The following is a 12,950-nucleotide window of genomic DNA, read 5'->3' as shown; positions in this document are numbered from 1 at the left end:
AAAATCTGCATGTTGTAGACACAAACCTTAGGGATATAAGTAGGTCATGAATAAATGTAAGCTGCAAATTAGAAGAAAAGATTCTAGTCATCAGAGCAATGAATTTCTGGAACAGTAAGCAAAAAACTGTTAAAAGAAAACCAACCAACGTTTAGGATAGAGCTTGGCCAGTTAATGGGGAGGAATAGGAGGAGTCTGCATGCTGAGACCTTTTTGTTTTCTGTTCCCCTGGTTTGTACCTCTCCTAATCTACATAGCAAAGGACTATGGACAGTTTTGTATGTTTCTGAGACTGCCTTTGGGAACCAGATGCTCATAGGTGAGACACAGTAGTAAAAAAGCAAGAAGAGCCTTCAGCTGTAAGACAGAAGAAAAATCTGGGTTTGTTGGTTGTCTTGGGATCTCTGCAAGTCATTGGCATGATACAGTCCTGACAAACACTCGGAAAGGTATAAGAGTTTCCTAAGTGTAAGTCTATTTCAGGGTAGGGATGCTGATTTGGGTTTCAGCTTGCTTCCTCCGTGTTGTCGGAAGCCCAGCTATCAGTTACTGCTCTGAGACAGTACAGGCACCTGCTCTGTACTGCTGGCAAACAACTTGTTAGCTGATTCCAGCTGATACTCAGTGATTGTGCAATGACTTTTTATTTACTTTGTCCCCATGCAACCAGTTATGGGAACACACCAGGCCTACAACTGGGAGGCAGCAGCACCTGAAGTGCCTGTGAAGCAAGAGGGGAGTTAGCAGTGGGCACTCCCCCTCCCCACTGGCTCCTGCAGGGGAAAGCAGTAGTTTGGGACAAATGATATTCATCTGGATGCTGGCAGCAAACAACTCCCTAAGTCAGTCACAGCCACCCGTAGGCTGCCCTGGCTCCTGCAAGGCAAAGAGGTCCAGGTTTGTTTAAGGCTTACCCTGCAAGGCGGACGTAGCACAGGAGCAGTTGTGCTGTCGGCTCCCAAGCTCTCCCATGGGATGTATGGCAGTGTGGTGGGATGCTCTAGGCATGCATACTGGCTCTTGGTACCATCCAGCTCTGTGAGCCCATCCTCACCACATCAGCACAGCGCAAAAGGTTTCCCTTGAACTGCCCCTGCTGTGTCCATGGATATGCCTTTGCCTTGAAGTAAACCAGAAGCATTCCCGCAGTCAAGCCCTGCCGAAGAGAGATTAAGGCTGCTCTTCATTAACACCTAGAAGTGTTGTTTGCAGTTTCCAGCTCACACCCTCTACCATACTGTAGCCGCCCTGCCGAGCACTGTTTGGCTTGAATGTAGATGAAGTGTTCTAGCAAGTATGTCAAGAGTTGGCTGGTGGTCAAGATTCAGTCACGTAACTGAGCAGACATACCCCAAAATGAACATAAATCTTTGTCTCCCTCATGGCAAGGCAGATCAGGATAACTGCTTCAGCCTGCAATGCTGGAAGACAGCAGATTTGGATGTTTCTTGTCTTACAAATGTCAAACATTCAAAAATTGTGGCTTCAAAAATCGTAAGTCTGGCTTTAAAATTTTGAAACCTTAAAATTTCTGAAGTTCTTCTCTAGAAATCCCTTTTATTTTACTTTCTGGTTTTCTCAGGCTCTTCTGAGCCTATCAGCACCTAAAATCACATTTTGCACATTTTCGTTGCATCTGTTAGCCTGCAAAAATAAAAAGATGAAAACTCAGTTTATCACATGAGCAGCGCTCTTCAGAAAGAGAAGCTTTACAGAAAAACATCACATCATGGAGTTCACGAGAAACTCCAGTGTTGACAACACTGGAACAAAATAAAGCCAAGAACTGAGTTTGGCTGGAGTTTGCACAGCTGCAATTAGGATATAGTTTGGATTCCAGAATTCTTGCTGAAGGAAGATATGTATGGAATGAAAAAAAACAGGCATAGATTACCTGAAAGGAGGGGAAGAAAGTGAAGAGGTCAGAGGTGGCTACAGTTGTTGGCTTGCGCAGTGCTGTACGTGCATTTTCAGTCACACACCAGGGAAACAGTTGCAAGGCTGTGAAATTCCCCCTCCAGTGCAGAATTCACCCACTCCCATAAAATGTTGCTGAGTCCCAGCTTGTATTTAGAGAACTGGCAACTGGATTATTGCTTGGTACCCTAATAGGGTCTTAACTACAGAATGCAGTGTGCCCCTGGACTGTTCATTTCTAACTGGTATCGCATACACCACCATATTCAATGCAGAAAAACTTTTAAAGGTCAACAGAATTTTAAATCATGTTATATAGGACTTTTTCTAATGATGGTAAATTGTTTTAAAGAGTAGTATATACTACTATTTCTGTCTAGTCTAAGATTTTCTCGTATTTTAAACTGTTCCATGTGATTGTTAAACTGGCAGATCCTTGTTAGTTTTAAAATATATTTCTAAATAAATTCTGTAAAAGTTTAGAGATTTTGTTATCCATTGTAAATTAAGTGTAATTTGAATTTAGCACATTGTAGCTTCCCTTAATCCTTATATCCCTGATATCTTTATGATATCTAGACTCTTAGATATATTCTAACACTTCTGCTAATGTTTGCCTGTTAATTTGTTTTTAAAAAAATCACTGTAAGAATCTTTTTCTGTACAGGTACAGAAATAATACAGCAATTCAGGTACTGAAAACATCACTACTCATTTAAAAAAAAAAACAACTCTAAGACTGGGTCATATAAAACACGCTCATGATTTTCTTTAGATACAACACCAAAATATATAACATCACATGAGGCTCCAAATATCATGATTCCCTTGACAGAGTCGTCTCTAACATCAGGGATAGGGGCTTCATCATCTAATTCAAGTGTATACATATAATCAGCAATTCCTTATGGTAAAGGCTAAGATATTTGACTTCAAGGAGAAGGTCGAAGTATTTCATTATTAGTAGTATACTTTCTACCCATAAACTTTCACTGAAATTCAAAGTCAGTTAAATTGAGTAGATTTTATGCAGCTTGCTAACATCAGGAAAAGTTTTGCATTTGCTATTAATCTCTATTCGGTAACTTCAGTCTTAATGACACTGAGTGTTACTAATTTTCCCTCTGTCAGTCAACACACTAACATGTTTTATATGCAGATTCCTATTTCTGCTCTTGAAAAAATGTTTGTGACTCATCTCACTTCACTTTACCATTGCAAAACATTTAGACTGTATTGTCTCTATAGTACAGAGCAAGTGCTATGCAGTCACGGGGGACACCCACACCCCTCTCAAGGCTGCTTCTGCCACCTGTGTTAGACAGACTAACAGGTGAGCATGGGACAAATTCTCCTCCCATCATTGACTGGCTTCAGATAACTCTGGCTGGGTATGTGACATTTATCGTGGGTTTGCTTGCCTGAACAGTAATGTCTAGTGCCGTTAAAGATGTGATGGTTCGATCCTATGCTGATGAGGCAGGAAACATTTAGGGCAGCTGAAAAGGCACTAGACACCTAAGCATAGATAACTGAGCCCCATCCTTGGGTACCCACCCCAGGTGAGGTGAGTGCCCCCCCCCCCCCCCATCCTGTTCCACGTGACTGGAGTCGCTCCCCTACTCGATGTTTGAGGTGTAAGGAGAGATTTTGTGCACATTGGAACTGTGTCTTAGTGTGCAACTTAAGCCGCTGCAGAAAAGCAGCAGTCACTCAGGAAAAAAATGCACTGGATGTTCCAAAAGCATGCAGCAGTATTATACAAGGGGTTTGGACCACTGTAGATTTACTGCAGAGGAATTGTCTGCATTTCCAGCCGAGATGGTTTCAGGTGGCAGTAGTATCAACCCATCCACTTTGTTTCCCCCGCAGATGTGGCACACCTCTGGCACCATGTGCCCGGCTGTGCCTGACGCGCCACGGGCTGTGGCTGCGTGCAGCCTGGCCTACCCACGGGCCTGCGACACACGTCCTACTGTGGTGGCAGGACCCAGCCGGTGCCAACAGGCCAATGCCATTCCTCTTCCTTCCTTTTCCCCAGAGGGATATCATGAGGTCCATGTTTCTGGGTTGGGAAACAGTGAGATGACCTCATACGCAGCTTTCAGTGGTGTTGGAGGAATGGAACAGTCTCTTATCCGCGTGTTGGAGCTCAGGGCTCTTCAAAGCACGTGCAGCCCATTCCCGTGTCATAGGCAAGGTCTGCACATCCACACAGAGACAGGACGGTTCAACCACCAAGCAGGGTAGTGCAGCCCCCCTTGTCCCCCTTCTCTGCCAGGAGATGACTGTGTCGTGATGCCAGTGCACGGAAAGCAGAGTTCACCCCTCAGCAGCTCACCTTTCCTTGCCTGCAAAGTAGACAAGCTGAGCAGATTTAGCTTCTGGATCACAACGAGAACGATGAGGATCTTCAAAGAGAGAAGTCATGGTGACATGTACACCTTTCCATGTCAACAGGGTATCAGCTCTTCTGCTCCTGAGCGAGCTGCTGCCTGGGTTTTCTCTCCGCTGTGTTTCTGAGCAGTTTGACTGTCTTTCCCTTTCACTGTTGGCAAAAGGAAAGGCTGGAAATCCTAGCCCTGACTCTGACAAAAAGGCGAAGGTAGTTTTGGTATATGGATGTCTGCAATTCTTGTTGAAGTCTCTTAAATCTTTATAATTTAAAATCCCTAGAGCTGTTCTCAGAGAGGTGCAGACATCTGGTTTATCTCAGACTCGGGACTTCTGACTTCCCGTAACAAGTGAGTTTTTTGTGGGAATCCTTCCCTGCCTCGGCAGTCAGAGAGCAGGCTGTGCGTCACGAGTGGTCCTGGCTCTGGCTGCCTCACCCATCCTTCCTTCTCCTATTTCCTTCTTTTCCACTGGAGAAAGTCAGAAGTATTTGTGTGTACTCTTTTTGCTTTTGTCTCTCTGTAACCACATTTTTTCAGAGGAAAGTCAGTCTCTCTCTTCTTTTCTCTGGAAATCCAATGGGATATATCCCTAAATATCAAAACAGATCAAATTTCTTGTTAATTGAAGGTGGTCTTTGTGTCATATTTACTGGCTAGTTTGTGTTTCAGCTTCTGCTGGACTCCAATTCTTGCAGTCCAGAACTGAAAATACAATATTGTATATCACTGGGCAGGGGCCTCTGTCTCCACCTCAGGAAATTAGTTTTTTCACTTTTATGAGTAGCTCAGATAGCATGAACAGAATATATCATAGAGTGAGAAGTAGAAAAGGTCTTCCAAATAACCCAAATCAGGTAAGAAGAGTGATCTGTGCCTCCTGTATTTGTGGAATTGGCTTGTGTCTCCATGAAGGTTAATGTAAATGGTAATCCTTTCTTTGAAAGGCTCAGTATGATCAGTCCTGTTGGTGTTAGCAGTTCTCATTCATTATACTTCTGATCAAGAACTTATGCAAGATAAACAGTAAATTAATTTTGCAGCTTGGAGTTTTGTGAAGCTGTGCAACTGATTTATTTCCAAAGGAGGTACTGTAGTGGTATATCTTCGTTGCTTTCTCAGTGGAGATTTCCACTGAACAAACTCAATTTTAAGAGGCTATGAAAGACTTCCATTAAGCCTAAATTGAACAATATTCCAGTAGAGCACATACTTCATAGAAGTAGCAATATGGATATGAAATCAGTTGTCAGCAAGACTGTATTCTCACTTGAAATCTTTCCTCCATAATGCTTTCATTTTCGAAGTGTATACAACACTTCATTTTAAAAGATATTTACTAGTATTATCTGTTTTATTTGAACAAGGCAGTATGGCAAAATATTTCAGTTGTTATTATTCGCATGTGTGCTGGGGAAACTGGGCTAGATTAAATTATTATTATGTGAGTGCATAAATGCTTTGGAAAACATATGCATAGACTAGTTTTCAATGATACACCATTAAGTGCAGTCCTGCAAGTGTTTTCCCTTGTTCTGGTACTGTTCAGTGTTCTCACTGACAGCTTGGATGAAAGGTTAGAAAGTACACTTAATAAATTCATGGCACAGAACAAGCATATTGGAAGCAAGGCAATTGAAAATGACCTTGGTAAAGTAGTGGAGTAGCCTAAAAAATAACAGCTTTCCAGCAGTTAAGTTAGAGCAAATGCAGAACTGTAGATCTAGCTTGACATAATCAGCTGCACATAAATACAGATGGGAAACAACTAGCCAAGCAGTAGTTCTGCAGAAAAGACCTGGTGTCATAATGATCCCAAGCAGAACATGCACCAGTGATGTTGCGCTACTGCAAACAAGGCCAGTGCTATTGTGGGCTATAGGAACGGGAGCAATAAGGTACAAAATGTAATTATTTTGCTCTACTCAGTACTGATAAGGCCTCGGTGGAAGAGCTTTATATACTTGCAGGCACGCAGCTCAAGAGGAATCCAACAAGAAAGCAAAGTGGGCTCAGAGATCTAAAACACATGGGCCTTCAAGGGAAGGTTGAAGGGTTGTTTAGAGGTGAGAGGAGGAGAGGAAGGCATGATGGCAGCCTTCGTATAGCAACGGGTGGCTTTCTAGAGGAAGGGGTTTAGCTGCCTTGTATGCTGTCGGCACTGGAAAGCAATAATAGGCTTAGATCTCAACAAGGATGATTTAGTGTAAGCATCAGGAAAAAAAATGTAAGTGGCAAGGAAGAGTGGAGCCCTGAACTGGCTTGTTTAGGGGGAAGTAGTGGAGTCTTCAGCCTTGCAGATGTTTAAAAATAGGTTAGACAAACATCAGCAGGCATGGTGTAGGTCAGGGATGGGTGAAGAGATCTCTCAAATTACTTGCTAGCTCTATTCCTTTAGTGATTTTTCTCTATGTGATAAGGATAATAATTATACATGCAAAAAGTACCTTGGATATCTCCACAAAATTTCAGGGTATGTAGCAAAAAAACAATATTAGTTCTGGAATTTATTGCATGACTTCTGTATTTACATTAGATTGAAGCAATTACATTTTTTCAGATTTTGCCTCTGTCAGTATTGATTGAAAGCTGCTAGGATGTGATGGCTTTCTGAATGGTCTTTGTGAAATAAATAGGTGAACGTAGTCAGATACCTGTGGTAGGACACAAAGCACTCAATTCTAGCCATAAGAAAGTTTGGTCTTTAGTCTGCTTACAGTCCATGGAAAAAAGATGGACACCTTTTAGAGATTACCTAAGAAGCGGGTGAATCACCCTCCAGAGGTACCTTTCCCTCTGCTTCTACCTGGTCTGCAGCAAATATATGTTGGAGGTGTATTCTTAGTCTTTCCTCTTAATATATATTGGAGGCGTATTCTTAGTCTTTCCGCTTCTCAGTCTATGAGTTTGATTTTCTGAGAACCAAAGTCCCTGGACTTCACAGAGGACTACCTGGAAAAATTTGAATTGGCAGGAGATCAGAGTAGATAATGTAGTGGTCTTTTCTGACCCTTGGTTCTGTGAAGCCTAGCCAATGAGTCATTTATGAAGGATTTGCAGTTGTTACGATTAATAACTGTTATCAATACATAATGGACATGACCAATATGTATTAGAGGTAATTCTACCCCAAACTTACGTAAGCCATTTATTAATCTGTTGGATTCTTACTCATTAATTGTTTATTAATCCTCTAAATTGTTTACAGTATATCTTGCATACAGTGTGTGAGAGACAATACAGCACTTCCAGCCAGCACATCTGCTATAAAAAAATATTATTTACAGACATAATATTTTAATGAAGATTTTAAAGTACTAAGCTACTGGACACTAAAAGGGAAAATTAATAATATTTTTAAAATAATGGTATATTTAACTCTGGATAATATTTTAGGAACCATGCAGTATAAGGTACCTTTCTCCCTCATAAGCATCCTGTGGCTAACAGAGAGACTGTAAACTTTATCCCAAATCTGTTATTTATGAAACACTTGCTATTGCCTGGTAAAAAAAAAAAAAAAAAAAAAAAAAGTCTCATTTATAGGGCTAAAAATTACACTCCAGCAACCAGTGATGACTAGTTATTGTTCCTTTTATCAACAGGCAAGATGAAGGAGGTTCTGGCAGCTTACCATGTCCCGGGCTCTGCAGAGTTAAGTGAGAAGTGTGCCCATGTTCTAGCGTGCATCACATCGCATCTTGGGTCTGAAGTGCCAGAAGGATCCCAGCGCTGCAGACTGAGACGGCTCTGAGCACCTCAGTACCCCGTTTCTGACAGAACCCAGGGATGGCAAACTTACATACCAGTATTACCTGTCTGGGGCAGGTTTAATTTTATAAATTAAAACCATGAACTCTATGAGTTTCTAGACCATATTTGTGCTGTTGAGGATGATCTGCTCAGATGAACAATTTTGCGTCCATCGGAGAGACAGGTTCTTCTGCTGGACCAGAAGATGACAGTGGACTGTATATTGTAACTAATACCATTTGTAGCATCTCCTAGTGCAAATAATTGAAGAACAGATTGCAAGAAAATCCTATAGGGAATAAGACATGCTTTGTTTTGATCTACAAATTTTAAGAAATGTTTTGCTTTTTTAAAGATAACCACTTTTAAATAACACTATGTGTGCAGTCTATGTGCAGCTCTTCACTGTGGCTATCTGTATTCCAGAAATAATGAACTCCTTGCGAGACACCTGAACCTTTTTAGATTTGTGATGAATCTTTAAATTATTGGAATATCATGAAAAACTAGAAGGGAAAAGATCCACAACTGTTACTTGAGTAGACGTCTCCAGTTACTTCCTGTTAAGTGTCCTGAAAGGAGGAGGAAAGGGCAGGAAGTAGAAATGAAATACAAAAAAAATACATTGAGTTTCTTTTTTGGCATATGCACCTATCCAAATGTGTGTTTGATGTAATAGGCAGGGGGAGAGAAACAGCTAAGTTAGCTGAGCCCTCACATGAAAGGTCTGTGTTTTCAGGCAGTATTTGCTAATTTTGTCTCTTGAATAGCTATAGAACAGAAGGAATATGTATATGCCCCACCATATGTGAAAAGGACATACTTGCCATTCCTTTATTTATTTTTACTCTTTAAAAAATTAAAGTGCCAGTTATTTGGAATGTTGTAGTCTGTGGTCCCTTTACATTTGTTTAGTGAGATCCTTTCAGCAAGGTCATCCCCATTACAGTGTAACTGCATGGTGACCGCAGCTTTGGGCCTGTATAATAAAGATCAAAATTAAAAATTTTGTTTCTCATCACTTTATCTATTTTGATGTCTATCTGCAAGTCTTTGATTGGAATCCTGCTTATTGCTGATCACTGTTTAGAAGACGATTTGGCAAAAAAATGTTAAGAGAGGAAGGTATTTGTATGGTTGGACCTTGTTCTCCTTTGTATCATTATTTACAACAGGTTAAAGGGCAGAGGGACACAAAATGTTAACAAATCAATAGTCATTCTTAAATTCAATTTGCACACGATGCTCCAGGGCAATAAGGAGATTGGGTTCTTTGCATTCCAGATTTAAGGCTATACTGAAGTATTTGACATCTGGTCTCTATTAATTAGTAATCCTGGAAAGGTATTGGAGGAAAAAGCTGCAGAAAAGCTGAGTCTAATCTGGCTTTGATTTGCTATGTGTGTGATATATTGTGCTGAACACATGTACATCAGAGTTTAAAAGCCACTAAATGGCTTTTAAAAGTCTAAAACTTTTCTCCTTCCTCCTTACTTTCTTCTTGGAAGGCAAAATTTTAAACTATAAAAATGTTCCTCATGTAGCAATTAAGTATGTGTGAGCAAAGATTGCACGTTGCATTTCAAAAACTAACGTGGTCCTGACAAGGCTGCCCGTGCTGCACTGTAGGCAGGGCTTTGTCCCACTGATGCTAGCTTACAGCAAACATCTGAGCTCATGTCAGCAGAGCATGCCCGACTTTTGAAACCTCTTAGCTGAATGTCACTGTTCTGCATCTTACGTAGCAGCATATGGACAGCAAAGCGGTCACCGCTGTGAAGTCCATACCAGTGTGTTTAAGCATGAATAGGGTCGGACAAGAGTGTCTCAGTGCAGTGCCCCGATCAGTTGAAAATAATCTATGGCTGTGCTCGGGCTCACAAGGGGCAGCCCTGTCCTCCCCTTCTGCCCAGCTCACAGCTGCCTGTGACCTCCCTCGAAGAGCTGCACACCTGTCAGGCTTCCTGGTCTGGTTGAAGATGTGCCAGTGTAAGAGTTCAGCTCTCGTGCCAGCTCTGACGCCAGGGAGAGGGTGGGAGCAGACACTTTTTTATCAGCAGTTTAGTTTTAGGTGTGCTTACACTGATGGAGGAACCATGCCTTCCGGTCCCTCTACCTTTCACAGGAGTGAAAGCCATGTGCCGTAGCAGTACCAGGGCACTGTAAGCTCCTGTGCTAGCAGACCTTTAGCTATTAATGAGGTGTAAGCTCAGGACATGGCCAGCTGGACCCACCAGAACTGTAAATGCTTGAGCTTGACCATGGGACAGTTTGAATTTGAATGTCAAAACAAATTGCCCCGAGAGCAGGGCCTGTTCTGGAGAAACCGCTTTTTGTCTGTGCAGAACCAGAGGCTGCTGGAAGCTTGAGTGTCCTGTTGGGTGAACTTTTCTGATGAGATGTGTGGCTGTTGCCCATCTGTTGAAGGAGCGATTAAAAAACAAATCACAACAAAATAGGCAAACCTCTCAGCACTCTGGTAAGGGCAGAGGTTGGAGCTTTTTGTTCTTTGGATGAATCCCCCTTTAAGAAGCCTCCCCGTTTGGACAAGCCCTTCTTTGTGAAGGGACATGAATATGGAGAGACCTGCAGTGCACCCGTCTCTTCAGTCAGCTTCAAAGGAAAGTTTCAAAAGTCATTATTTTCTGGCAACTTGAAACATCTGAATCAGGGCTGTGCTGGCTTTACAAACAGTGTTAGCTGACTTGATGACTTGGAGCAATTCAGTATTTGCACAATTAGAACAAATACTTGATATGGACTGTGTGGTTTAGCAGGCAAGAGTGTTGGTTTTGCTGACTGAATGTAATATGTATGCAGTTCATGTTGAAATAAGATGGTCTTAAGTCATTTCCTTAGCAGACAATAATCCATTCCAAGAATAAGAACATCTGTTCAGGGCCCAGACCTGAAATAAATCGTAGGTTTAGAGACAGGTCTTTTGTCCAGAGTTGTTTGGGTATTAGACATCTAAGAACCAGTTGACTTTTCAGGTCACAGCAGGGATTTTGGTGACAAAGTATAAGCAGGTCTCTGCTACAGCTGACCGCATGAAGTCTTACCTGCAACTGCAGTTACGTTCCTGCTGCCAGTCTGCATTGCTGTGATAGCACAGGCTTTTACAAATATCAGCCCACCTTAGACTGCTTACAGTTACAATCCCCTGGGTTTGAACTGCGTGTGTGTGTACGTGCTGCTGTTGGTTCATCCTATTCATACAAGGGAAACCCCAACAGTCAGCTATCAAATCGACATTTGTTTGTTAGTTATTACTCAAAAAAGCCCAAGTTTTTGAGAAACTATGACCACAATGACATTTCATAAGCAATTATCTGACTTACTTTTTAAATTCTCTGTTGCAACCTTCATCTAGAAATCCTAAAATACTTGTCAAATACTAAATAAGGGAGTCTCACAGAAGTTTCCAGGTAGCATACATTTTATTCTAACATATAAGTGGGTAAGCCAAGTCACCAGACAGTTAGGTAACTTCACTGATATTTCACAAGAAGTTGCTGCACTGCAGTCAACAATGAACAAAGCTAATTATAACCTTGTAAGGAAGCCAACATCTTAAAAAGTTATTAGTGCGATTTTTCTCACTCCCTGTTGTGTTTGCCCTCTATGCAAGGAGAGCTCCTCTGTCAGCAGCTTCACCTCAGCTTCTCCAAGAGCCCTGTATCTGACCTGACCCCTCTCCATCTTCCAAGAAACAGTTAATTTGTATTACTGCATATGATAACCCTACCTACCTCCCGGGAACTGCTGTGAAGGGTCATCTTCATACTTTGGGTTGGGTCAGTTCTTGGCCAGTTTCAAGGCTGTCTTCTTCTCTGGCTTGGCTGGCACCTTTCCCTCCTAATGGTAAATGATGCTCTTGAGGTCGTGTCTGGTTTTGAAGTTAGTCTTGCTGATGAGGTCAGTGGGAGAGAGCATGCTCCTGGCTACATACGTTAGAAAGAAGGAAAGTTTCTGTGGTGTGTCACTGGGCTCTGCACAAGGCCCTCCATAGGTGGTGATGTGCAGCGGCTCTGGGTGTTGGGTACGAGGTGCAGGGTTCATTAAATACTCACCATCAGTTATGAATTTATTTCCCAGATGTTGTCAGTTTTCTTAAACCCCCGGCAGATCTGGAAGTTGAAGCGATGGGCAGAATTAACAGCGCTCGTAAAGGCCAATAGCGAACCTGACTGAGAAACCCCCGTAGATACCAAGAATTTCCCATGTGATTACTTAGGTTAAAAGAGCCACTCTCTCACAAACAAACTTAAGTAATGAACTGGCAAAGTCAGAAAATTGCAAAGCAGCACTGAAAATGGAGAATGTGCTGTTCACACCAGTTCTGCTTTCCACCAAGTCTCCCTTTTGCCAGCACAGCTTCAAAAGACTTTCTACCTTTTTTGTTACTACTGCTGAGAATAAGCAGAAAACAGTTTGATCAACTTTAAAGGAATAAACCTGTAAAAAAACGTTGCCACCTTCCAGCTTACAGGGAAACATGTAGATTCAGGATTGACCTAAACAGCTGAATTAAATGTTCCGAGTGCTGGCTGCGGAGCCGTGCCCTGCCTGACCTTCCTACCGGGAGCTGCAGCCGGAGCACCTGCGGGCCAGAAGGCGCTGCCCACCTGTGGCCCCGCACAGCACAGTTCATGGCAGCTGAGCTTCGGCAGGAGACAGAAAGCTTCTCCTGGCTCGTCGTTACTCCTGGGGACAGCCCAGTCATTGTTGTTATAGCTGGCAATGAATGGGAACTAAACTGAAGCTAGATGTATTTGCAATATGCTGACATTTTTAAAGCAATAATTGATTATTGTACTGAATTCCCAAGGAGTGTGTGGTGGATTCACAGTGGGAATGCTTCAGTCAAGCTTCCTAACCATTCAA

General features: G+C 42.2%; 1 protein-coding gene across 2 annotated transcripts in view; it reads left to right on the top strand.

Annotated features, from left to right (window-relative positions):
• SCAF8 (SR-related CTD associated factor 8) overlaps positions 1-12,950 on the top strand; it is a 167,089-nt gene that overhangs the window by 89,911 nt on the left and 64,228 nt on the right. The window contains exon 21 of one of the 2 annotated variants that reach the window (XM_055810287.1): positions 7,916-9,069. The exons of the other annotated variant lie outside the window; for it this stretch is intronic. The gene's annotated coding sequence lies outside the window, so the exon portion shown is untranslated. Of the gene's footprint in view, positions 1-7,915; positions 9,070-12,950 lie in introns of those variants that run through there. 2 annotated transcript variants of the gene reach the window in all.

The sequence above is a fragment of the Falco peregrinus genome, chromosome 7, assembly GCF_023634155.1.
Source record: "Falco peregrinus isolate bFalPer1 chromosome 7, bFalPer1.pri, whole genome shotgun sequence".
Lineage (NCBI taxonomy): Eukaryota > Metazoa > Chordata > Aves > Falconiformes > Falconidae > Falco > Falco peregrinus.
This window is presented reverse-complemented; position numbering and strand designations above follow the sequence as displayed.